We start from the raw sequence: 25,358 nt of genomic DNA on the forward strand, positions 1-25,358 counted from the left end.
TCACCAAATTTTATCAAAATATCTCAAAAATTTAGGAACTAATTTGCATACAGACAGACGGATTTGGCTAAATCAACTCAGCTTTCATCCTAATCATTTCGGTATACTTATTGGTGGGTTTATCTATTTTCCTGTAAGGACTAACAATTTTGAGACTCGTTACGAAGTTAATATACCATTTCATTTTCATGAAAGGTATAAAAATTACCTGGTTTGTCTAAACTTGCCACGCGGACATCCCTAATAGATATATATTTCATATAAAAATGCACAATTTCTGTCGTGCATACTTTACATACATACATAAATACAAAGCGTCTGGTTTGTTTTGTTCTGTCTCGCCGGCCGGTCTTTCTTTCGACATTCATATAGGTAGTCATATGGAAGTATGTAAGTATATGCACTTAGCTACTAGTTTTGTCCACAGGTTTGTGAACGGTCTGTGAACATTTTTGCTGGTTTCAGTTTGTTGTGGAAATTGTACACGTCAAAAGATCATTTCAGACTGCACATTTTTTAATTTATTATTCCATTTTTTCATATATGCAAATCGAAGACTATCTGATATGAGTACAACCGAACTAAAGTTTATATGAGGCTGACTGACCCATATCATATACATAATTGGTAAACTTATATAGCAAGAGAAATATGCCAAATACTTTTTTCTTCTTCTTTCTGAGCTTTACGTAAGCGAAGTGATGACACGACACGCCCACAGATGGATGGGACGTGACAAATTCAGCAAGGTTAAAGGCTGGAATGCATTCCTCAATATATGCGATGTATTTATGTAAAAGAACTAGGCACGTAAGGCTCCCAGGCAAATAAATTCTCTAATATTCGGCCTATAGCAACATCCTGGGCAACTTTGACGCGGTTCTCATGTGTCATTACTCCAACGGGTACTTGTCGAAGGGATGTGGTAGGCTGTAAGGAACTAAGAGTTTTACTAGGCACTTGTACTTAGCTTCATCAGATCGTTATTGAGTCAGCTGACCAAAATTTAAACTTGATGTACGCTAAAATGGTGGTTAAAAAGGAATATCCCTTAGTTGCATCAGAAGAGATCTCTTCCCATCAAGCTAACATGTTCATGTCACCCTGAGCTGTATGTTGTCATTGACCTGATCTTGACGTTTCGGAATTCGCATAGTGTAGTTCCTAACGAACATGTTACTGAAAGTGCAATAACCCTCAAGTATTGGTATTGAAACTGGGGCATTGGTGGTAACACTTGGCAACACTTTTTCCAAACTTTGATTTCTTTTATGCCCCATGGTTATTTCCTTCGGTGCATCTAAGTATTAAGTGTCTCCGTCCGTTGTTAACCATCACTCAACGTAGTAGAGATAGAACACCACCTTGCGGAGTGCATTTCCAACTACCTTCGTGTTAATCCTTCAATTTCCTTTAGACATCTGGATGCAGCTAAGCGATTTTCGATATGTGAAGAGCACGCTCCCCAAGCCGGGGGTAGCAGATGTAGATTCGATCTCACTACAGAATTCGATCTCCAAGTAAAGGTTTCGTTGTCCAAAGGGGACGCTTTTTCGTGGAAATTTATTAAAGTTTTGTAAAGTGTTCAAATTTTTTCAGGGTCGTGCGTTTTAGATTGGGTTTAAGCTCATCTACAATTTATTGAAAGCTCCTCTACGGCCGCAATTTTAATTAGAAGATTTGTTTGTCTTTTCAATTAGGAAGGCCCGGGGCTCTTTCGTCTTCCGAACATTTTGCATGTATTTAGGTACCTGTGGTATGAGAACCAGTGTTTATTTAAAACCCTGCATGAAAGAATGAACGCTGAATGTATGGGTCACCATGGTGATGTCAAGTACTTCCTAAGCTTTAATTAGTGCTTAATAAGTGGTTATAAAGTGATTTACTTCACACTAGAACTGCGTTCCGTGGGTTTGAATACCTGGGGTGCATGAAGTTTTACTAAATGCAGAATTCGTCTATCACCTCAAAATAGGAGGTAGGAGAGTGTACGTCGTTTTAAAGATCTCTACAGTTAGCCAAGCTCCAAGTCCATGGGATCTTTATAACATTCAACCATTGGTTTCTGCTTTCTCCTAAAGATAAATAAATGTAAAACTAAGATACTTTATTTCCAAAGTGCAAACAAGCAAGTGAGCGCACGTGCTTTTATTAATTTTCAAATGGCCATAAGCTTTTTACTGTTTGACCTTTTTCAATTTGCCTTTACGGAAATTTAGTAGAGGTCCTTTGGATCTAATGATCATTACGGGAAAAAGATCACAAGCATATTTTTAATGTATCGAGACCAGTAAAGCAGCAAACGGATACGCAGGATGGATAAGACTTGTGGTTGAATGTGTTCTTCCTTTTTCAAAACCTGCCCCACTGGCCAGTTTTTAGTCCGATATTTTTTACCTACTTAATTCATTTACTCTTAACAGTTTAAACTGTTAACTGGCACCAGTTGGTAAAACACTTCAAATCGGTTTCCACCTGGTCCTCCTAGCGGAGTGAGGGTCGCCCTCCTCTCCTGCTTTCATAGGCGGGTTCCGATAAGAATACTTTTTTGGTTGGAGCATCATATTTCATTCAACATGACCAAGCTAGCGTAATCGCTGTGTTTTACTTAGCTGAACTATCTTGTTGTCTTCATAAAGCACATGCAGCTTATCAGTAAACCTTCTTCGGTATTTGCAGTCCCAGGCGAGTAGTGGCCCATAAATCTTTCGTTGAACTTTTCTCGCGAATACTTCTAGAGCCGCCTTATCTGATGCTGTCAGCGTTCATGCGTCTGCCCATATAGAAGGATGCGTAACATAAGTCTTCGTTTGCTAAGAGAGATCTATAGCTTTCACTTGCCTACTCAGTCCAAAGTAGCAGAGTGACTCTTCTGGTCGATATTTCACTGCAATGAAATTAAAAGATTTGGAATACAAAATCGTATGAAATAATCGACAATGTGGCCACTTGGGGAAATAAGAGTAGACTTCACTACTACTCCGGAAAGGAATGGCCATAAAGTCAATAGCTGTTGTCATTGTAACCATTTGAAATTTGGCTTTGTGACCGATTTATGTAGTCAGTTATGACCGTCGATCTTATGTTACGCTCCCCAAAGAAGTGTTTTAATACTGCCTTAGTAGAAAATATCTGGCAGCTAAATGTGCTCCGAAACCAGGAAAGTGTTGCTAATTCCATGCGCACCATCCTCAAACTGCAGTTTTTTTTTAGCTGAACAAGGATTAGTTATTTTGCGAACGCCCTTGTTGTTCTTACCTTGATCCACAGCTTGATATTTATATGGTTTGTCGAAAGCCCTTGTGGTATCAATAAATATGCAGTGGATAATGTTTTAGATCAGTGTTAAACTCGAGAGCTTCGGAAAACTATTCGGCCTTCACCTACATTTCGTGTAAGCCCAGCGACTACGATTCAGTAAAGCAAAAAGTCAATCAGTTCAAGCTTATACTTCAAGCAGTAAACATCTCATGCGTAAATTGTATGCTCAAAAATTCCCCATGTGAGCTCATAATAAATAAATAAAGGGCGGAATAACCTGCGAAGAGATTTTAGGCCGCGCTTTTATTCCAGTTTGCGTCGTGCTCCGTTTAATAAAAAACAAAGAAAAAATAAATGTACGGCGCGATAACCTCCGAAGAGATCTAAGGCCGAGCTTCTCTTCCAATTTGCGTCGCGCTCCTCTTGATTTTCCCTACAAATTGGCCGGACGGGACCTACATGTTTTATGCCGACTTCGAACGACATCTGCAAGGCTGATGATGAGTTTTCACTGAGAGCTTTTCATGGCACAAATGCACTCGGAGCGCTTGCCAGACACTGCCGAGGGGCGACCCCGTTTAGAAAAAAAGTTTCTTCTAATTGAAAAACCTTATTTCTAAAATTTGAACCCAGGGCATACGGTGTGGTAGGCGGAGCACTCTACCATCACACCACGGTGGCCGCTCCGTTTAATATTTCCTACAATTTGGCGGGACGGGACCTACATGTTTTATGCCGACTCTGCACGGCATCTGCAATGCAGTGAAAAATGAGAAGCTTTTCATGGCATAAATACACTGGGTGTGCTTGCCAAAAAAACAAATTCCCAGGCGCGACCGGGCTTGGAAACACTTTTTTTCTAATTGAAAAACTTATTTCAAAATTTTTGATTTTGCTTTGCCTGGGACTTGAACGCAGCATCTTCAGTGTGGTAGGCATAGCTCGCTACTACCACAACACGGCGACTTTACAAAAAAGTTGTGTTTGTATTCTAAACTCTGCCGACGTAGTGCACCACTGTTTTAAATTCCAAAGCCAACTGAAATGTTACTGTAAGGCTTTTATAAGAAAACCAAGAAGGAAGTGGGGGACCGAAACGTTTTCAATGTGCAAGATCCTCACCATTTAATAACAATACATTTTTGCCAGCCCAAAGTAGATGCTGCTAACCCTATTGAGCTTATTTCGCACTTGGAAGTAGTAATGTAAAAATTATTCCAATTAACGTGGGTATTTAAAATATATTTTGTTAATTGTGGATCGGCGCCTGCACGCCGCTTTAATCAATTATAAACCACTCGTACATAAAGATGTAAAATAATCGAGCTTTGCTCTGCTTTTGCTCTGCACACACATAATCAGGCGCGATTCTACAAATCGCTTTCCCACACAAGGAATTGTATACAACAGCGAACAGAAAAACAACAGTAACTGTTTTTATTAAATTTCGTCAGTTAAATTCTTCTGTTGTTGTTTTATTAGCAATAAAGACAGTCTTCGAAGATTTTGGTCCTTTGCCAGATATAGATCCGGTACATTCCGGCAAAAAAGCACCGTTAATCTTCTAGCCCGACCATCTCGGGAAAGACTAATATAACCACATTAAAGCTTCTACGCCATCCCCACTAGAGATATACGCCGCCGCATGTCAAAAATATCGGCGCGGCGGCGGCGGCGTTCGGCGCGGTACTATATTTTCTACTCATTTATGACTGTCTAGGCCACTTATTGTTCATGTCGAAAATTGGTCGATATATGGTCGAAAGGGGTATCAACGGATGCGCATCACTGCCAGTTATAATAGTCCAATTGCGAAATTTAACTGTTATTGTTGTAGCGATAGGGACACTCCCCGAAGGCCCTGGGGAGTGCTACTGATGTTGATGGCCCTTCGCCGGATGCAGATCCGGTACGTTCCGGTAACAAGCAGCATTAAGATACTAGCCCGACCATCTCGAGAACGATTTGGTATAACCACATGAAATCTTCTAGGCCATACCACCCTCCCATCCCCTACATCCATAAGGAGCCGGGGGTCGCTAGAGCCTCGGCTGTTAAAGAAACAGGATTCGCCACGGGTGGGTGAGGTCGACAATTGGGTTGGAGGAACTATATATTACGCTGGCAACCCCTTGAGAGGGTTGCGCTACACAACCCCTTGAATCAATTTGGCATATCTACCGCGGGTATATTCTAAGCCCTCTAACCCGCTGGGGGAGCGAAATTTAACTCTTTCTAACCGTTCAAAAGTTATTTAAAAAACAGACGCTTTCAATGCCAGCTTAACACGGATTTTGTATCACCCAATTCACCAAGTTATTAAAACAAAATACTAAACGAAAAGTTAAATAAAAAATTTAAATGCCCACGTTGCATAATTTTTTCAAAAAGGAAAAATTAATTCAAATAAAATGAACCAAGTAGAACATGTCTTTAAATCGTCCTGAAGTTATTAAAAAAAGCAAGTTACCCGAAAAAGGTGCCAATTTTTTGAAAAATGCTATATCCAGATTGGCTAAAAGAATAAGAGAAATCAGTGATGCTACATCCTTTAGTAGGTTACAGGGGTTCAAACACTTCTTTGAAGTGATTCTCACCTCATACTTATGATACGTTAGAGAAGGGTTTGAAAAATCACTTGGCCTTATATTCAAACATCTGTTGTTTATTTGAGAGACATAAAAATAGCGTCTGAAATTTTAATTTGGATTTCACCTATCATCTTGCAACACCCAAGTCTCCCGGTTTGACATTTCCTAAAGTTGGCGGCCCTATCCCAACTTAGTCCCTTGGAGTGAATCACACTGATTATAGCATATCAACCAAATTTAAATACCACCTACACGTTACGGCTGCTGCTACATATGTGAGTACGTAGGAACATTCAAAGTAATGAAGTAAAATCTTTCCCAAAACAATCGAACAAATGACGGGTATGCTACTACCCTAACGTAGTGGACAGTCGAAATAGTCTGAAAAGTGAAGCTACGCGGTTATTCATAATGAACTCGTACATCAAAAGGCCGGAAAACAACAGTTTGGACTAAGCATATTACCTTAACATCTTTCAACTTAAAATCGGTCGACTTTCATTCTAAAATATCGTTTTGATTTAACGAAGACTATTGAAATCAATGATGTGAACACAAACGTCTGCAAACTTTGGTCTACATTTAAAAAATTGTATCCAGGGTCCTTGTAAAATTAAAATTATGTAGATGCGCCGAGGATTATACTATTTTCACCCATGAGTTAATACTTGGACTGCCTACGATTTCGAGTGCGGCATCCTTGGCCGAATAGTTACTCCCTAACTTTTAAAGGTGTCTGGTAGTGGTCGGCAACATAGCGCGACAAAAAATCCGTTACAAATTCTTCGGAGCTACACCTAGAGCGGCTAGGAAAGTGACGTCGACGAAAGTATGAGTTCGAAGTCGCAGTCCTACCATTCTGACCATTTTAAGTACTTAATTTTTTTTGGGAAGACGCAGCACTAAGGGTCCCTTAGACCGGGGTTAAGTTCGAAGCCTCCCCGGAGTAAGTGAACGAAGGACAGTCCCTCCGCAAGGAGCTCCTCCTTAAAATGTTTTGAACAATCCGCGAAACTTTGAGGCAAAAACCCCGGATCTTTCCGAATTGGCCAAAACGTTGATTTCCTTAAATACATATAGGCAAAACCTTTCCTCAATATAATTTTTTTAATAGAAAAATCAAGCTTTGTAAAGTAAGAAGGCCGGCGTATGCCGTAAAGTGATCGGCGTAAACCTCTAATCCCCACCCCCTACTTCCATTATGAACTTGGGGTTGTTAGAGCCTAGCCTGCTAAATATGTGTATGATACATTCATATTGGAAGCTCTGACGCAATAAAGGTTTGTATTGCGCTTAACAACCCCTTGCGATACCTCCCAGTTGAAAAGGTTAGCCGCATCCCTTAACTGAGGCAATACAAGTCCAAAGTTACAGAAGGGTTTTAAATGAAACTGATTGAAAATTGGAGGATGGAGCCTTGTGTAGAAGACCACGAAAGTAGGGAAAGCTTCTGACCGCCATTCACCTGGGAATGGCCAGAGCGATTCTTTTGCAAGCGGTTCAAGCAGCTCACTACTGCCGGTCGCTTGCGGCCAAGTATCCTCTGGGTAGTCGCTAAATATCCGTTTAGCGGTGAGCTAATGTGAGAAGGCGACAACCTGTCTAGGCCACTCTGACATAATCAGTTTAAGGGCTAGCCGGGGGAGATCTCATCGGCAGCGTCTGTACACCTCTAGGTGCGGCTGCAAGCGGGCGTCTGTATTGGAGCAAGCGGCTCGCTATATAAACGTGCAAGTAATATTTTCACCCCCGCTGAGCGGGTGTGTGCTGGGCTTGGGACCCGCCACGTAAAACCATACTCCAATGAAATATAACAACAAGCCTCGGATAAATACCCTCTCTATTGATGACGACCATGGCAAACGTTTGAAGGACAATGAATTGAGGGCATGCACCTGGAACGTCCGCTCCCTGAATGGGATTGGTGCAGATGTACGGCTGGTTGATGCCCTCGTCAAAGCAAAATCTGACATCACCGCCATCCAAGAAATGCGTTGGGCGAAGCAAGACAGAAAGAAGATCAAAAACTGTGACATCTATTGGAGTGGCCATACGAATAAGCGCAGTTTCGGCGTCGGATTCGTGGTGGGAGAGAGACTTTGTCGCCAAGTTATGGCGTGCACGCCTGTGAACGAGCATCTCGCCGCTATCCGAATAAAAGCAAAATTTTTTAATATATCATTCATCTGCGCCCATGCGCCGACAGAGGAGAAAGCCGATGAGGTGAAAGACACTTTTTATGAACAATTAGAACGCACATACGAGCGCTGCCCCCGCCAGGGTGGGCAAAGAAGGTGCTTTTGGCCGTACAGTCGGAAAGTTCAGCCTACACAATGAAACTTCTCCTAACCGACTGAGGCTCATTGACTTTGCCGGTGCTCGAAACATGGTCATATCCAGCACGAGGTTCATGCATAAAAAGATACATAAAGCTACATGGCTGTCTCCTGATTAAAATACTCGCAATCAGATCGATCACGTTGTGATAGACGGACGGCATGCCTCCAGTGTTTTAGATGTGCGCACGATTCGAGGACCTAACATCGACTCGGACCATTATCTCGTTGCAGCAAAAATACCCACCCGCTTCAGCGCGGCTAAAACCAAGGAACAAAAAACACAAGGAAAGCTAGACGTCGAAAAGCTTCAATCACAACAGACTGCCAATGATTTCGCAACTCGACTCTCACACCTGCTCTCTGAGAGCACAACTCATCCTGAAGGAATACAGGAGCAGTGGGAGCATATCTCCAAAACACATCGTACTGCCGTCGAGGAAAAAATTGGTTACCGGCGACCACGAAAGAACAACTGGTACGATGAAGAATGCCGCGTTGCAATCGAAAGAAAAGACGCTGCCTACAGGGCTACGTTAAAAGCGAGCGCGACAAGAGGAGTGTGTGAACGCTATCGTGAGTTGAAAAGGGGAAGCGAGACGCCTTTTCAGGAAGAAAAAGCAGAAGCAGAAAGGCGTGAGAGCGAGGAGCTTGAGCTGCTAGCCACCAGGAATAACGCATGAAAATTTTACCAAAAAATACTTCGACAGACGGAAGGTTTTAAGACCGGGGCAATCTCCTGTAGGAACGAAAACGGCGACCTTGTAGCTGATGTCCAGAGAGTGCTTAGATTATGGATTATGGCTCTCCCAAATGGAGGCAGCAATTCACCGCGGAGAGATGAAGAACCCGATCCGGCAATCGATGATGATGGAATATATGTCCCCCCGCCCGATTATGACGAATTTAGAATAGCAATAGCCAGATTGAAAAACAACAAGGCCGTGGGCGCTGATGGATTGCCGGCGGAGCTATTCAAGTACGGCGGCAAGGAGTTGGTAAGGCGCATGCAGCAGTTTCTTAGCAAAATATGGGCGGACGAGTGCACGCCCGACGGTTGGAATCTAAGTGTTCTTTGCCCAGTCCACAAGAAGGGGGTTAATGCAAAATGCACCAACTATCGTGGAATCAGCCTTCTTAATATCGCATATAAGGTCCTTTTAAGTGTATTGTGCGAAAGATTGAAGCCCAGCTATCAGTGCGGCCTCAGACCTGGTAAATCTACCATCGACCATATTGTCACAATGCGCCAAATCTTGGGAAAAACCCGTGAAAAGAGAATCGACACACATCACTTCTTCGACACACGTTCTCCGCCTTCGAAAGCTCGAAAAGGAGCTGCCTATATGCCGCTATGTCTGAATTTGGTTTCCCGGCAAACTTATACGGTTGTGCAAAATGGCGTTGAGCAACACCATCAGCACAGTCAGAATTGGGAAGGACCTCTCCGAGCCGTTCGAAACTAAACGAGGTTTCAGACAGGGTGACCCCCTATCGTGCGATTTCTTTAATTATGCTGGAGTAAATTATACTTGCTGCAGAACTTAACCGCACTGGAACAATATTCTATAAAAGCGTGCAATTACTGGCATATGCTGATGACATTGTTATCATCGGCCTTAACACCCGCGCCGTTAGTTTTGCTTACTCCAAACTGGAAAAAGAAGCGGTAAAAATGGGTTTGATGGTGCATGAGGACAAAACGAAGTCTCTGCTGTCATCGAGCAAAGAGTCAGAGGATATGCGCCTTGGCAACCACGCTACTGTTGGCAACCATAATTTCGAAATAGTAAAAGACTTTGTTTATTTGGGAACCAGCATCAACACTAACAACAACATCAGCACTGAAATCCAGCGAAGAATCAATCTTGCCCATAAATACTACATTGGACTAGGTAGGCAATTGAAAAGTAAAGTCCTCTCTCGGCGAACGAAAATCATACTCTACAAGTCACTTATCGTACCCGTCCTGCTATATGGGGCAGAAGCATGGACCATGACAACAGCAGATGAAGCGGCTTTGGGAGTGTTCGAGAGAAAAGTTCTTCGAAAGATTTATGGACCTCTACGCGTTGGTGATGGCGAGTACCGAAGAAGATTTAATGATGAGCTGTAGAGCTATACGCAGACATCAACATAGTTCAGCGAATTAAAACGCAGCGGTTGCGTTGGCTAGGCCATGTTATGTGAATGAAAGATGATGCTCCGGCCAAGAAAGTGTTTCTATCGGAACCCGCCTATGGAAGCAGAGGTAGAGGGCGGCCCCCACTCCGTTGGAAGGACCAGGTGGAAAACGATTTAAACCCCCTTGGTGTGACCAATTGGCGCCGGTTGGCGGAGCGAAGGAGCCACTGGCGCGTCTTGTTGGACGGCCATAACCGTTTAGACGGTTAAGCGCCAATTAAGTTAGTAAGTAGTAAGATTGAAAATTGAGCGATTAAATTCGCCTCATACTTATTTTTGATATTTTAGGAAAAAAATACTTCTATTAATTCTGTAACTGAAACTATGCAAACCAATCTCAAAAACAATCTTGAAAAAATTTGAAAATGAGAGAAAATGTTATGAAATAACAATTTCTAAAATATTTTTTTTTAATGGAGCCTAAATGTCATCGGATGTAAGTCTCGCTAAGTATTTATTTATTTATTGTTTTATGGATTTAAAACAAATACGCAAACATACCATGTACCCATTAAGCGGTGAACCTATTCAAATACCCTTTACGAAGAATCGTTCTTATGTATGTCTATATGGATCTATAAACACACACTTAAAATACATAATTAAGTACATTTGTGCAATGGCAAATAGAAAACACGAAAACAAAATTTCAATTGTCTTCCTAAAGTTCTGATGCCGGCGTGGATCATACAGAGTACTCTCAGACTCATGCACCTACGAAGAGAGAACACACTCACATTAGAGTGTCTTCAAAAAAGTGATAGATGATGTCGACTATCAAAATGTTTAGAGTAAGTAGATATCTAGTAATAATTTTAATCTAACTCAATGCGACGGCCTTGCTATAGCAGGTAGTATGCTTAAGTCATACCATAAGATCAAAAATCGGGTTCCGATACTTTCTTTAGCCTCTTTTCATCAGCACCATTTCCGCTTAAAGCTAGAAAGTGTCTATAACTCTGGGTTAAAATAAACAGAGCTCCATACTCCTCTAAGATCCGTAAAAGGCATTCGACATACCAGCCCGAAACACAGAATGAGTTCAGATCCTTCTTCATTTTGTTCGTTTCATTGTAGCGATAAGGAAGTAGCTAGCATTAAGAAGGAAATATTCTGTTCAACCATTAGCAGCTATTAGCAGATTCCGGCTCTCTTTCAATGTACGTATAATTTAGCCAGTGCCTAAAGTCTTGCTTTTCCGATCAGATAGCTGAATATTACTATTATGAGGTCTCGATCCACTGCGACCTTTATTTAGATCAATTGTGCTTGACCTTTCAGCCTATCACTGTATGCCTGTGCTTTCAATGTTAGTATCTCTTCAGGCTTTTTACTCCATACCACGAAGGGTTTAAGTGTCAAGCCACCTAGATGGGAGAGCCTCTGCTTAGCCCAAGCGACGCATTTGCAGAGAATATGAACCGACGTTTCATCCTCCAGCACACAGACAGATTTGTGCATCGGATAGATTTAGCTTACTTAGGTGATATCGTAGTACTACAGTGTCCCGCATAGTACCCAGTGAGAGTTCGTAGGTACTGTTTGCTTAGATTAATGAGTTTGGCTGATACTCTCAATGCTGGTAGTATAAATAATTTGGCCTGCCTTTGCCCTGAGCATTCAATACAGTGTCGTCTGTACTGTTTTGTTTCCCAGTTACATATGATATCCCTAGTGTGTGCTTTTGTGAGTCGTGAGTCCACAGAAGGGCTCTGGAGCATAGAATTCTGCATAAGCACCCTGCTTGGTAAAGTGATCTGTCTGTTCATTGCCTTCATGACCCTGATGCCCGGAAACCCATCATAACAAAACCTTGTTGCATTAATCCACTAACTTAGAAGTAGTTGTGAAAGAATGCAAAGCGTGAAAATCTGCGTCGCTGTCTGAGATAATGAGGATACTACACGAGAATAAGCCTCTCCGTAGACATCCTCTACCGCAAATTTCTATTACAGGGACTTTTGCCTGAAAAATAGTGGAGTAGCATCTCATTGGTAACGATTTCTTGAAGTTCGCCCCAGAGATGCCAGCTCACGTTTTTCCGTGATCAAGCTTTGGTCATCCGCCAGTATATGGGTTCTCTGTTTCCCAAAAGAGTTCTGTACACAATCGACACCTCAAAATTCCGTCAGATTCTGAGCGATCCCTACGCATAGCGTAGTTGCTATACAAGATATTTCCTATGAACTTTCTAATCACTTGTATATGCCCTGTCATGTTTCCGCTCTTTAGCTCAGATATATTTTGAGGTCTAAGTACAGGAAGTGTTGCCCTTTTGTCTTGGGAAGGGATGTATTCCCACTAAATCACTAAGTGCATCAGCAGCGGACGTTCTCATCGCACCCGTTATGCCGATACAAACTAGTCGATGCAGTTTTCCTAATTTTATTATTGCTGTTCTTTGCGCATTCTTTGGCCATCAAACTAAATAGGCATAGGTAATCATTGGCTTCGTAGCAGTATTCAATGTTCAGTATACCATTTTGGGTGATAGTCCCAATGTTTTGCCATAGAGTCGAGTGCAGACGAAGAAAGCTCTTGTTGCTTTGTTTAAGGTAACATCTAGATTACACTCCACGTGAGGGATCTGTCCAGCATAACCCCTGTATTTTCTCTCCATTCAAAACCGAGTTTTGGTGCCACCCACAGATGGTTGTGGCATGGATAGTTTTCTTCTCCGGTTAAAAGGCACTAGGGCAGTTTTGTTAGGATTGATGGACAATCTTTTGTTATCACACCATCTTTAAATGATGCGCAGGGCTTGTTCTCATTGGATTTCAGTAACTGAAGATGGTCATCTATAACTAGGGTAGGAGAGAGTACACCCCCTTGACTGCATCCGCTAGTCAACAATTGGCTCAGTTGTCCCTCGCAGCTCAAGACAGATTTGCCTTTGGGCTTGTATACTTGTTCGATAGCTTGATGTGTTGTGTTATCGAAAGCCCGTGAGATATCAATAAAAGCACAAAAGGCTATATTTTTAGAGTGCAAATGAAACAGAATGAAATTTGAGTGGTGAAATTTGACCGTTTAGCAGAATGTGATCGTGATATTAGTTGAGAAACTTGGTTTCCTAGTGTTTAGAATGAAAGATGACCCTCCGGCCAAGAAAGTGTTTCTATCGAAACGCGCCTATGACAACAGAGATAGAGTGCGGCCCCCACTCCGCTGGAAGGACCATGTGGAAAACGATTTAAACTCCCTTGGTGTGACCAATTGGCGCCGGTAGGCAGAGAGAGCGACTGGCGCGCCTTGTTGGACGGCAATAACGGTATAAGCGGTTAAGCCCCAATTAAGTAAGTAAGTAAGTAAGTGTTTAGAAAGGATTTTTGTTATAATAAATCTTAATTGACATTTTAATCCTTCGCCTGCTCCTTCTCATTCTTTAAATTTTTTTCTTGGTTCACCCTAATGTTCAAGTTATAAATTTGTATACCCGTAGTAGCAAAAGGAAACAAAAATTTAAATAGTGATCTCATTGTTTTATAAATAGAACTCTTGCAAAAACATTAAAACAAAATCAGACAGAAGAACCAAAACAAATGCAACAAAATACTTATAAAAAAGTGTTTATTTTGAAAAATTTAGGTATGCAGCCGGAGTCGTAATGCTGAGTTGGGTACACATGATTTTACACTCAGTAAATAAATTAAAAGAAAAATATTTTATTTTCATGTACCTACGACAATTCAAAAACTATTAAAACATACAACGAGCGAATGTCATATTGGGCATATCGACATGTCTGCAAAATCTTTAAAGAATTACTCAAATTCAATGTATGCTTTATTTTGTATTGCGGCATTAGGGTTGTCGCGCACATGACATATGCATATATCTATATATAAAAATCAAATTCTGTATGTGTGTGTGTGCTCCCTATGGAAACGTATTTCCCACACTTCAATCATCACCAAATTTTGGCTATAGGTTCCTTCGGCCAAGACGAAGGTTTTTCATATTTCAGAACTAAGAATTTTATATTAAAATTTTTTTTTCAATTTCACGTGCGCCACTGGGTGGTGCGACAGATTTTGTATGTCAGCAAAAGTTACTCGTGCGCGATGTACGTACTTAAGTGCAGAACTTTGCATTGAATTCACAAAAAGTTAAAGCGATTTCATTGAGTGATTCAAAAGTTTTTATTAAATTTAAGCATTCCATTGTAAAAATAGCTGTCTATATGAGATAATAGACAAAAATAGTGCAGCTAAAATATTTTGATTAAGTTATGAGATTTTGAGTATGAATTGTGTGTGACAAAATAAAATTTGAAAAATAAATCAAAGAGTGATAAACTAAAGGAATGAGGGATCTAAGAAAAAAGAAGGAGACTGGTAGAGGGTGTAAAGAAAGAAGAGAGAGAGGAAATTATAAAGGATGAGAATGCGAAAAATTGGGAGATACATTTTGAAGAAGATCAATAAAATCTTATATACTGATTGCTTGACTTTGAGTAACGGGAAGGAATGCGCTAAAATACACCTTCTTATATAGATTAGTATCTGCCCAACTCGAGCAACACCGTGTACCCTGCTAGTGTATATAAAAAATTCAAATTATGTATGTATGTGGGTATAGATTGGGTTGCGTCCTAAACGGCTCTTTTAACTTTTAAAAATAAAAGTCCGGAAATAAAAGTTTAATCCAGACTTTTATTTTTTAAAGCCAAAATAAAAGTCCGGCTTGATAACAAAGAAACGGCTTATCCGAATTAAAAAAAGTTGGTACCAATCGATTCTCCTGGATTCCAAAAATTAACCTTATGGACTTTTGAAAATTTTTGTTAATAATACTAGAAATTTATCATAAACAAACTATATCACCTAAAAACTTCCTGTTCTAATTTCATTCTTAAAATAGTTTATTATGCGCTTTTTCATTCTAAATTACAATATGGAATCAGCTGTTGGGGTGGCGCCACCCTTAAAAAAATCCCGCCTATATTAATATTGCAAAAACATGCTATTCGAAAAATATCAAATGCTAATCGGTTGCATTCATCGAGAGAGCTATTTAGAAGTCTAGAGATTCTTTCAGTCAAGGACCTGTATTATTTTAAAGTTTAAAAAATTGTTTTCATTAGATGTGGTTACCTACAAAGTATGAGATCGGAAGCATATAACCTGAGGAAAAACTCACAAACTACAGTCGTTGTACCGTCGCCCAGAACCACACATTCAAGCAAGTTTTTCACAATTGTTTCACGAAAACTCTTCAACTTACTCCCTGCCGAAATTCGTGCTCTACGGAATCTTCAACAATTTACAGAATGTGTTAAGTCCTTTCTCTTAAGCCTTTTACACAATGAAATCAAAATTTTGCTCCGGCCAGCTACATAAATCGTTTTTAATAGCTGAATATTCCATAATATTCCATAATTTTTTTCTGGTAATTGCTTTTCCCTTCATTTACCCACGGGTTTTGTTGTAACTTTAATAAATATTTTGTACCCTTAATATAATAATAGTATTTATATTTTAATCTCTTTATTTAACAGTCCACCCCACTGTATTTTTATATTTTATAGAAATTACATTTGTCACTATGCTAAACTTAGCATAAAAATGTCTTAACTTTTCCAATATCCACATGTATATGGGGTATTCCATCCCATTTCGACCAATTTTGAACCCAACCCCTTTAGAATTGGCTGAAAGTTTTTCTTCTTTTTCTAACTTACGAAAGACGTTTTTCAGAAGTTTTTAAAATTTTTTCATCCAACTCAAAAAAAGTTATGAATTTAAAAAAAAAACACCGTTTTTGTTTTCAAAATGCTATAACTTTTTCAAAAATTAACCGTTTGGGATCTTCTTTTTTTTTTTTAAAATTTGTTTTTAAATGTACTTTTCGGAAAAAATTCCAAAAAATTTTTAATTTTTTTTTGTAATTTTTCAGTTTTTCGAGATTTTTCGAATTTCGCCCTTTTTTCTCATAAAAAACTTCAATCAATTCTGCAATCATCCCCACTAATCCCGGAGTGGGCCGAGAATTTTTTTTTTATTTAATTGAAAAAAAAAACTTTAACATTTTTTTTGTATTTTTTCCGAAAAGTACATTTAAAAACATATTTTTCTAAAAAAAAATGATCCCAAACGGTAAATTTTTGTAAAAGTTATAAAATTTTGAAAACAACACCGTTTTCCAACTCAAAATAAGTTTTAAATATTTTGACAAATCTCGGCCCACTCCTTGATTAGTGGGGATGATTGCAGAATTGATTGAAGTTTTTTATGAGAAAAAAAAGGGCGAAATTCGAAAAATCTCGAAAAACTGAAAAATTACAAAAAAAGCTTTAAATTTTTTTTGAATTTTTTCCGAAAAGTACATTTAAAAACAAATTTAAATAAAAACCAAGTAAGGAAGGCTAAGTTCGGGTGTAACCGAACATTACATATTCAGTTGAGAGCTGTGGAGACAAAGTAAGGGAAAATCACCATGTTGTAAAAAGAACCTAGGGTAACCCTGGAATGTGTTTGTATGACATGTATATCAAATGGAAGGTATTAAAGAGTATTTTAAGAGGAAGTGGGCCATAGTTCCATAGATGGACGCCATTTAGGGATATCGCCATAAAGGTGGACCAGGCCTGACTCTAGAATTTGTTTGTACGATATGGGTATCAAATGAAAGGTGTTAATGAGTATTTTAAAAGGGAGTGGGCCTTAGTTCTATAGGTGGATTCCTTTTCGAGATATCGCCATAAAGGTGTACCAGGGGTGACTCTAGAATGTGTTTGTACGATATGGGTATCAAATTAAAGGTATTAATGAGGGTTTTAAAAGGGAGTGGCCCTTAGTTGTATACTTATGTGAAAGCGTTTTCGAGACATCGACCAAAATGTGGACCATGGTGATCCAGAACATCATCTGTCGGGTACCGTTAATTTATTTGTATATGTAATACCACGAACAGTATTCCTTCCAAGATTCCAAGGGCTTTTGATTTCGCCCTGAAAAACTTTTTCATTTTCTTCTACTTAATATGGTAGGTGTCACACCCATTTTACCAAGTTTTTTTCTAAAGTTATATTTTGCGTCAATAGACCAATACAATTACCATGTTTCATCCCTTTTTTCGTATTTGGTATATAATTATGGCATTTTTTTCATTTTTCGTAATTTTCGATATCGAAAAAGTGGGCGTGGTCATAGTCGGATTTCGGCCATTTTTTACACCAATACAAAGTGAGTTCAGATAAGTACGTGAACTGAGTTTAGTAAAGATATATCGATTTTTGCCCAAGTTATCGTGTTAACGGCCGAGCGGAAGGACAGACTGTGTATAAAAACTGGGCGTGGCTTCAACCGATTTCGCCCTTTTTCACAGAAAACAGTTATCGTCCTAGAATCTAAGCCTCTACCAAATTTCACAAGGAGTGGTAAATTTTTGTTCGACTTATGGCATTAAAAGTATCCTAGACAAATTAAATGAAAAAGGGCGAAGCCACGTCCATTTTGAAATTTTCTTTTATTTTTGTATTTTGTTGCAACATATCATTACTGGAGTTGAATGTTGACATAATTTACTTATATACTGTAAAGATATTAACTTTTCTTTTAAAATTTGAATTTAAAAAAAAAATTTTTAAAAGTGGGCGTGGTCGTTCTCCGATTTTGCTAATTTTTATTAAGCAGACATATAGTAATAAGAGTAACGTTCCTGCCAAATTTCATCATATCTTCAACGACTGCCATATTACAGCTTGCAAAACTTCTAAATTACCTTCTTTTAAAAGTGGGCGGTGCCACGCCCATTGTCCAAAATTTTACTAGTTTTCTATTCTGTGTCATAAGTTCAACTCACGTACCAAGTTTCATCGCTTAATCCATATTTGGTAATGAATTATCGCACTTTTTCGATTTTTCGAAATTTTCGATATCGAAAAAGTGGGCGTGGTTATTGTACGATATCGTTCATTTTAAACAGCGATCTGAGATGAGTGCCCAGGAACCTACATACCAAATTTCATCAAGATACCTCAAAATTTACTCAAGTTATCGTGTTAACGGACAGACGGACGGACATGGCTCAATCGAATTTTTTTTCGATACTGATGATTTTGATATATGGAAGTCTATATCTATCTCGATTCCTTTATACCTGTACAACCAACCGTTATCCAATCAAAGATAATATACTCTGTGAGCTCTGCTCAACTGAGTATAAAGAAGATCCCAAACGGTAAATTTTTGAAAAAGTTATAGCATTTTGAAAACAAAAACGGTGTTTTTTTTAAAATTCATAACTTTTTTTGAGTTGGATGAAAAAATTTGAAAAACTTCTGAAAAGCGTCTTTCGTAAGCTAGAAAAAGAAGAAAAACTTTCAGCCAATTCTAAAGGGGTCGGGTTGAAAATTGGTTGAAATGGGATGGAATACCCCATATATATCCCATACAAGATTAAATTGTTTACTTTTTATATTAATTTAAAATGTACATTCATAGATATAAGGAAAATGCTCAATAAATGAATAAAAAATGAATGAATGAATCTCGTAGTATAGATAGTGGACTTGCAGTAGATTTTTGCAATAAATTTCATTCCAATACAACTATTAGAGTGAAAATTGGTACACCACATTCTGCTATGATGGGAAAGCTTTCTAAAAAATGGGCGTAATCGGTCAGTAGCCACGCCTATTTCTGTATATAGAAATTTCCGTACAGAACGTGCGATATTTCAGTATCTAAAGAAGCCACGTTATTTAAATTTGGCGTGTAAATTACTGACATTGCATGCAGTTGATCCACATAATTTTTTTGGACAGTGGGCGTGGCACCGCCTACTTTCCAAATAAGATTTTTTGGACTTTGAAGAGCGATAACTCATACACTCTTTGAGCTATGTTTTTGCAAATTGGAAAGCGAACTTCATATTTGTATTTGTACATACCGACAGAAACATTTTAAAATCGAATTAAAGTCACACCCACTTGTATATAAAAATATCAAAACTGGCTACTTGAATTCATTGCTAAGTATGTGAATATGTCGGAGTTATTTTGGAACTATTGCGGGATCATTTGGGGATCCTTCCGTTATCATTCCTGGATGACTTTCGGGATCCCGTCAGGGTCATTTCGGGACTTTTCGGGATAATTTGGGGATCCATCCGATATCATTTCTGGATAGTTTTCGGGATCCATCCGGGATTTCGTGAGGATTATTTCGGGACTTTTTCGGGAGTATTCCGGGATCATTTGGGATCCTTCCGGGATCATTTCTGAGTGGTTTTCGGGATCCGTCCGGCATCCGGTCAGGGTAATTTCGGGACTATATCGGGACTATTTCGAGATCATTTGGGACTCTTCCGGCATTATTTCTGGATGAATTTCGGGATCTGTCCGGGATGCCGTCAGAATCATTTCGGAAATTTTTCGAGACTATTTCGGGATAATTTGGGGACCCTTCCAGCATCATTTCTGAATGGTTTTCGGGATCCATCCGGGATCCGGTTAGGGTCATTTCTGGACTTTTTCGGGACTATTTCGGGATGATTTTGGGACCCTTCCGGCGTAATTTCTGGATAGTTTTAGGGATTTGTCCGGGATCCCGTCGGGATCATTCCGGGACTATTTTGATATCCTTTTGGGGCCCTTCCGGGATCATTTAAAGACTCTTCGAAACCGGAAGTTCAGCACACATGATTTTTTAAATTATGAGCTTTTGTGGATATGGATTTGCTGCAAATTATTCGTAATTAAAATTCGGTATGTTTTATTTTTAATATCTAACACAGCTTTTTATACTCAGTTGAGCAGAGCTCACAGAGTATATTAACTTTGATTGGATAGCGGTTGGTTGTACAGGTATAAAGGAATCGAGATAGATATAGACTTCCATATATCAAAATCATCAGTATCGAAAAAAAATTTGATTGAGCCATGTCCGTCCGTCCGTCCGTCTGTCCGTTAAAACGATAACTTGAGTAAATTTTGAGGTATCTTGATGAAATTTGGTATGTAGATTCCTGGGCACTCATCTCAGATCGCTATTTAAAATGAACGATATCGGACTATAACCACGCCCACTTTTTCGATATCGGAAATTTCGAAAAACCGAAAAAATGCGATAATTCATTGCCAAAGGCGGTTAAAGCGATAAAACTTGGTAGATGGGTTGACGTTATGACGCAGAATAGAAAATTAGTAAGATTTTGGACAAAGGGCGTGGCACCGCCCACTTTTACAAGAAGGTAATTTAAAAGTTTTGCAAGCTGTAATTTGGCAGTCGTTGAAGATATCATGTTGAAATTTGGCAGGAACGTTACTACTATTACTATATATGTGCTTAATAAAAATTAGCAAAATTGGATGAAGAACACGCCCACTTTTAAAAAAAAATTTTTTTTAATTCAAATTTTAACAAAAAATTTAATATCTTTATTGTATATAAGTAAATTAAGTCAAAATTCAACTCCAGTAATGATATGATGCAACAAAATACAAAAATAAAAGAAAATTTCAAAATGGGCGTGGCTCCGCCCATTTTGATTTAGTTTGTCTAGAATACTTTTAATGCCATAAGTCGAACAAAAATTTACCAATCCTTCTCAAATTTGGTAGGGGCATAGATTCTATGACGGTAACTGTTCTCTGTGAAAATGGGCGAAATCGGTGGAAGCCACGCCCAGTTTTTATACACAGTCCACCGTCTGTCCTTCCGCTCGGCCGTTAACACAATAACTTGAGCAAAAACCGATATATCTTTACTAAACTTAGCTGACGTACTTATCTGAACTCCGACCATAACCACGCCCACTTTATCGATATCGAAAATTACGACAAATGAAAAAAATGCCATAATTCTATACCAAATACGAAAAAAGGGATGAAACATGGTAACTGGATTGCTTTATTGGCGCAAAATATAACTTTGGAAAAAACTTTGTAAAATGGGTGTGACACATACCATATTAAGTAGAAGAAAATGAAAAAGTTCTACAAGGCGAAATCAACAGCCCTTGGAATCTTGGCAGGAATACTGTTAGTGGTATTGCATATATAAATAAATTAGCAGTATCCGACAGATGACTTTCTGGATCACCTGGTCCACATTTTGGTCGATATCGCCAGAACGCCTTCACATATACATCTAAGGGCCACTCGCTTTTAAAACCCTCATTAATACCTTTAATTTGATATCCATATCGTACAAACACATTCTAGAGTCACCCCTGGCCCACCCTAATGGCGATATCTCGAAAAGGCGTCCACTTATAGACCTAATGCCCACTCCCTCTTAAAATGCTCAGTAACACCTTTCGTTTGATACCCATATCGTACAAACATTCTAGAGTCACCCCTGGCCCACCCTAATGGCGATATCTCGAAAAGGCGTCCACCATAGACCTAATGTCCACTCCCTCTTAAAATGCTCAGTAACACTTTTCGTTTGATACCCATATCGTACAAACATTCTAGAGTCACCCCTGGCTCACCCTAATTGCGATATCTCGAAAAGGCGTCCACCATAGACCTAATGTCCACTCCCTCTTAAAATGCTCAGTAACACTTTTCGTTTGATACCCATATCGTACAAACACATTCTAGAGTCACGCTGGCCCACCCTAATGGCGATATCTCGAAAAGGCGTCCACCTATATACCTAATGCCCACTCCATCTTAAAATGCTCAGTAACACCTTTCGTTTGATACCCATATCGTACAAACATTCTAGAGTCACCCTTGGTCCACCTTTATAGCGATATCTCGAAAAAGCGTCCACCTATAGAACTAAGGATTACTCCCTTTTAAAATACTCATTACCACCTTTCATTTGATACCCATATCGTACAAACACATTCTAGAGTCACCCCTGGCCCACCCTAATGGCCATATCTCGAAAAGGCGTCCACCTATAGACCTAATGCTCACTCCCTCTTAAAATGCTCAGTAACACCTTTCATTTGATTCCCATATCGTACAAACACATTCTAGAGACACCCCTGGTCCACCTTTATGGCGATATCTCGAAACGGCGTCCACCTATGGAACTAAGGATCACTCCTTTTCAAAATACTCATTAACAGCTTTCATTTGATACCCATATCGTACAAACATATTCTAGAGTCACCCCTGTTCCACCTTTATGGCGATTTCTCGAAAAGGCGTTCACCTATAGAACTAAAGCCCATTCCCTTTTAAAATACTCATTACCACCTTTCATTTGATACCCATATCGTACAAACACATTCTAGAGTCACCCCTGGTCCACCTTAATGGCGATATCTCGAAAAGGCGGCCACCGATAGACCTAAGGCCCACTCCCTCTTAAAATGCTCAGTAACACCTTTCATTTGATACCCATATCGTACAAACAAATTCTAGAGTCAGCCCTGGTCCACCTTTATGGCGATATCCCTAAATGGCGTCCATCCATAGAACTACTCTCTCCTACTCTCTCTTAAAATACTCTTTAACAGCTTCCATTCATTTTCCTACATGGTGATTTTCCTTATTTTGTCTCCATAGCTCTCAACTGAGTATGTAATGTTCGGTTACACCCGAACTTAGCCTTCCTTACTTGTTCGTTCTAATTTTGATTATTTCAAATGAATCCTGTAACGAACTGTTTCAGCTATAATTACACTTTTGTAATATTTTAATCAACTAAATACACGAAAAAGCAACACTACTTTAACCTAAAAAATTCTCTTTGGTTTTAGCTAATTGTAGTTTTACTCCTTTGTTCTATGAATAGAAATTCCTTCACCCCTGTCATGTCAATTAATTTAACTTAAAAACAAAAATTTTACTTTTTTGTTAATTATTGATATCGAGGCCGCAAAGATAAATAAAACACCATATATTTTGTGGTATTATAATTTATATAATTGGTCGATATTGCGGTTTCAATCTGAAACCATCTTCAACACAAAATTACGAATAACAAACATTAGGCATATAATCTTTTTTATTTTTCTCATTTTGTTGCCGTTTTTTTTTTAATTTCTTATAATAGGTTACATAGATTTAAAGCTAATCAACTCAATCTCAACTGTACCCGGAAGGGACTAAAGGGGATAAATTATGCAGAAGTGTAGACAAAAGAGATCAATCGGAGACCAATCCTTTTTAGAGATTAATCGCATAATATTTTGCAGGGCTTAGATAGAAGTGGGTGTGACTTTAATACGATTTGAAAATTTTTCTGTCGGCATGTACAAATACAAATATGAAGTTCGTTTTCCAATTTGCAAAAACATAGCTCAAAGGGTGTATGAGTTATCGCTCTTCAAAGTCCAAAAAATCTTATTTGGAAAGTAGGCGGTGCCACGCCCACTGTCCAAATATTATGTGGATCAACTGCATGCAATGTCAGTAATTGACACGCCAAATTTAAATAACGTGGCTTCTTTTGATACTCAAATATCGCACGTTCTGTACGGAAATTTCTATATACAGAAATAGGCGTGGCTACTGACCGATTACGCCCATTTTTTAGAAAGCTTTCCCATCATAGCAGAATGTGGTGTACCAATTTTCACTCTAATAGTTGTACGGCGGCCACCGTGGTGTGATGGTAGCGTGCTCCGCCTATCACACCGTATGCCCTGGGTTCAACTCCCGGGCAAAGCAACATCAAAATTTTAGAAATAAGATTTTTCAATTAGAAGAAAATTTTTCTAAGCGGGGTCGCCCCTCGGCAGTGTCTGGCAAGCGCTCCGATTGTATTTCTGCCATGAAAAGCTCTCAGTGAAAACTCATCTGCCTTGCAGATGCCGTTCGGAGTCGGCATAAAACATGTAGGTCCCGTCCGGCCAATTTGTAGGGAAAAATCAAGAGGAGCACGACGCAAATTGGAAGAGAAGCTCGGCCTTAGATCTCTTCGGAGGTTATCGCGCCTTACATTTATTTATTAGTTGTATTGGAACGAAATTTATTGCAAAAATCCACTGCAAGTTTACTATTTATACTACGAGATTTTCGATATAGTTTGTTTATGATGGCCTTAAAAAATAAAAGTCCGGATTTAACTTTTATTTCCGGACTTTTATTTTTAAAAGTCCGAGTTTAGCTAGTTCTATCGGACTCAGGTAATAAAAATCCGAAAATTATTTTTATCTTGATCCAAATATATTAAAAGTCCAAAATTAATAGTTTTCCAAGGAATTATATTATAAAAGGAATAACAGTTTCCGCCCCTGTCTACAACTCTACAACTGATTATTCAGATATTAGATTACAGTTCAGATCCATTCGAGAAAGATATGGGATCCTGTTCCTGTCCTGTCCTTAAATGTTTTGTTTTTTAATGTTCTATTTTCTTAAAGCGGTCAATTTGACCGGCCAGTTCAACCTGACCTACAGGGCGTATGAGTAACATTCAACGCATCTTCGACTTCGTTCGACGTAACATCCTGCTTTGGCGGAAATCGATAATTATACCTTTCATGAGTATGAAATGGTATATTAACTTTGGTCCGATGTTTGTAACGTTGATAAATATAGAAGATAGACTCACCATTAAGTATACCGAATTGATCAGGGCGACGAACTGAGTTGATATAGCCATGTCCGTCTGTCCGTCCGTCTGTCCGTCCGTCTGTCTGTTTGAACGCAAACTAGTCCCTCAAATTTTGAGATATCTCAATTAAATTTGGCACAAGGATGTATTTTTGTATTATATTAGACATTTGTCGGATCCGGTAGGATCGGACCAGTATAACACCCAGCCAGCATTTTTTGAAAATTTTGATCAAAAAATATTTAAATATCATACCCCAAGATGATTAAAAACGTTCAAATCTAAAAGCATTTTCTGTTCGAAAATTAACGTATCGTCGGGAGAAAAATGTACCATAAATGTGATTATTCTTGAATAATCATTTATGATTCCTATTTCGAAACGCTTTTTATTCATATTTGATATCATTGTAAAATTGAGCTTTAATAGTTTTAGAGTAATATTTGACTGCTTTTCACAGTCATTGTCTGATCATATTCGTGAATATATTTCAATCGTTTTGGTTGAGATTTTTG

The 25,358-nt window shown here is 39.0% G+C and overlaps 1 protein-coding gene across 6 annotated transcripts in view; it reads left to right on the plus strand.

Annotated features, from left to right (window-relative positions):
- Atx-1 (Ataxin 1) overlaps nucleotides 1–25,358 on the plus strand; it is a 137,019-nt gene that overhangs the window by 28,943 nt on the left and 82,718 nt on the right. For 2 of the 6 annotated variants that reach the window (XM_067783264.1, XM_067783262.1), the window contains one exon: nucleotides 11,040–11,163. The exons of the other annotated variants lie outside the window; for them this stretch is intronic. The gene's annotated coding sequence lies outside the window, so the exon portion shown is untranslated. The remainder of the gene's footprint in view (nucleotides 1–11,039; nucleotides 11,164–25,358) is intronic. 6 annotated transcript variants of the gene reach the window in all.

The sequence above is a fragment of the Eurosta solidaginis genome, chromosome 4 (genome assembly GCF_040869045.1).
Source record: "Eurosta solidaginis isolate ZX-2024a chromosome 4, ASM4086904v1, whole genome shotgun sequence".
Lineage (NCBI taxonomy): Eukaryota > Metazoa > Arthropoda > Insecta > Diptera > Tephritidae > Eurosta > Eurosta solidaginis.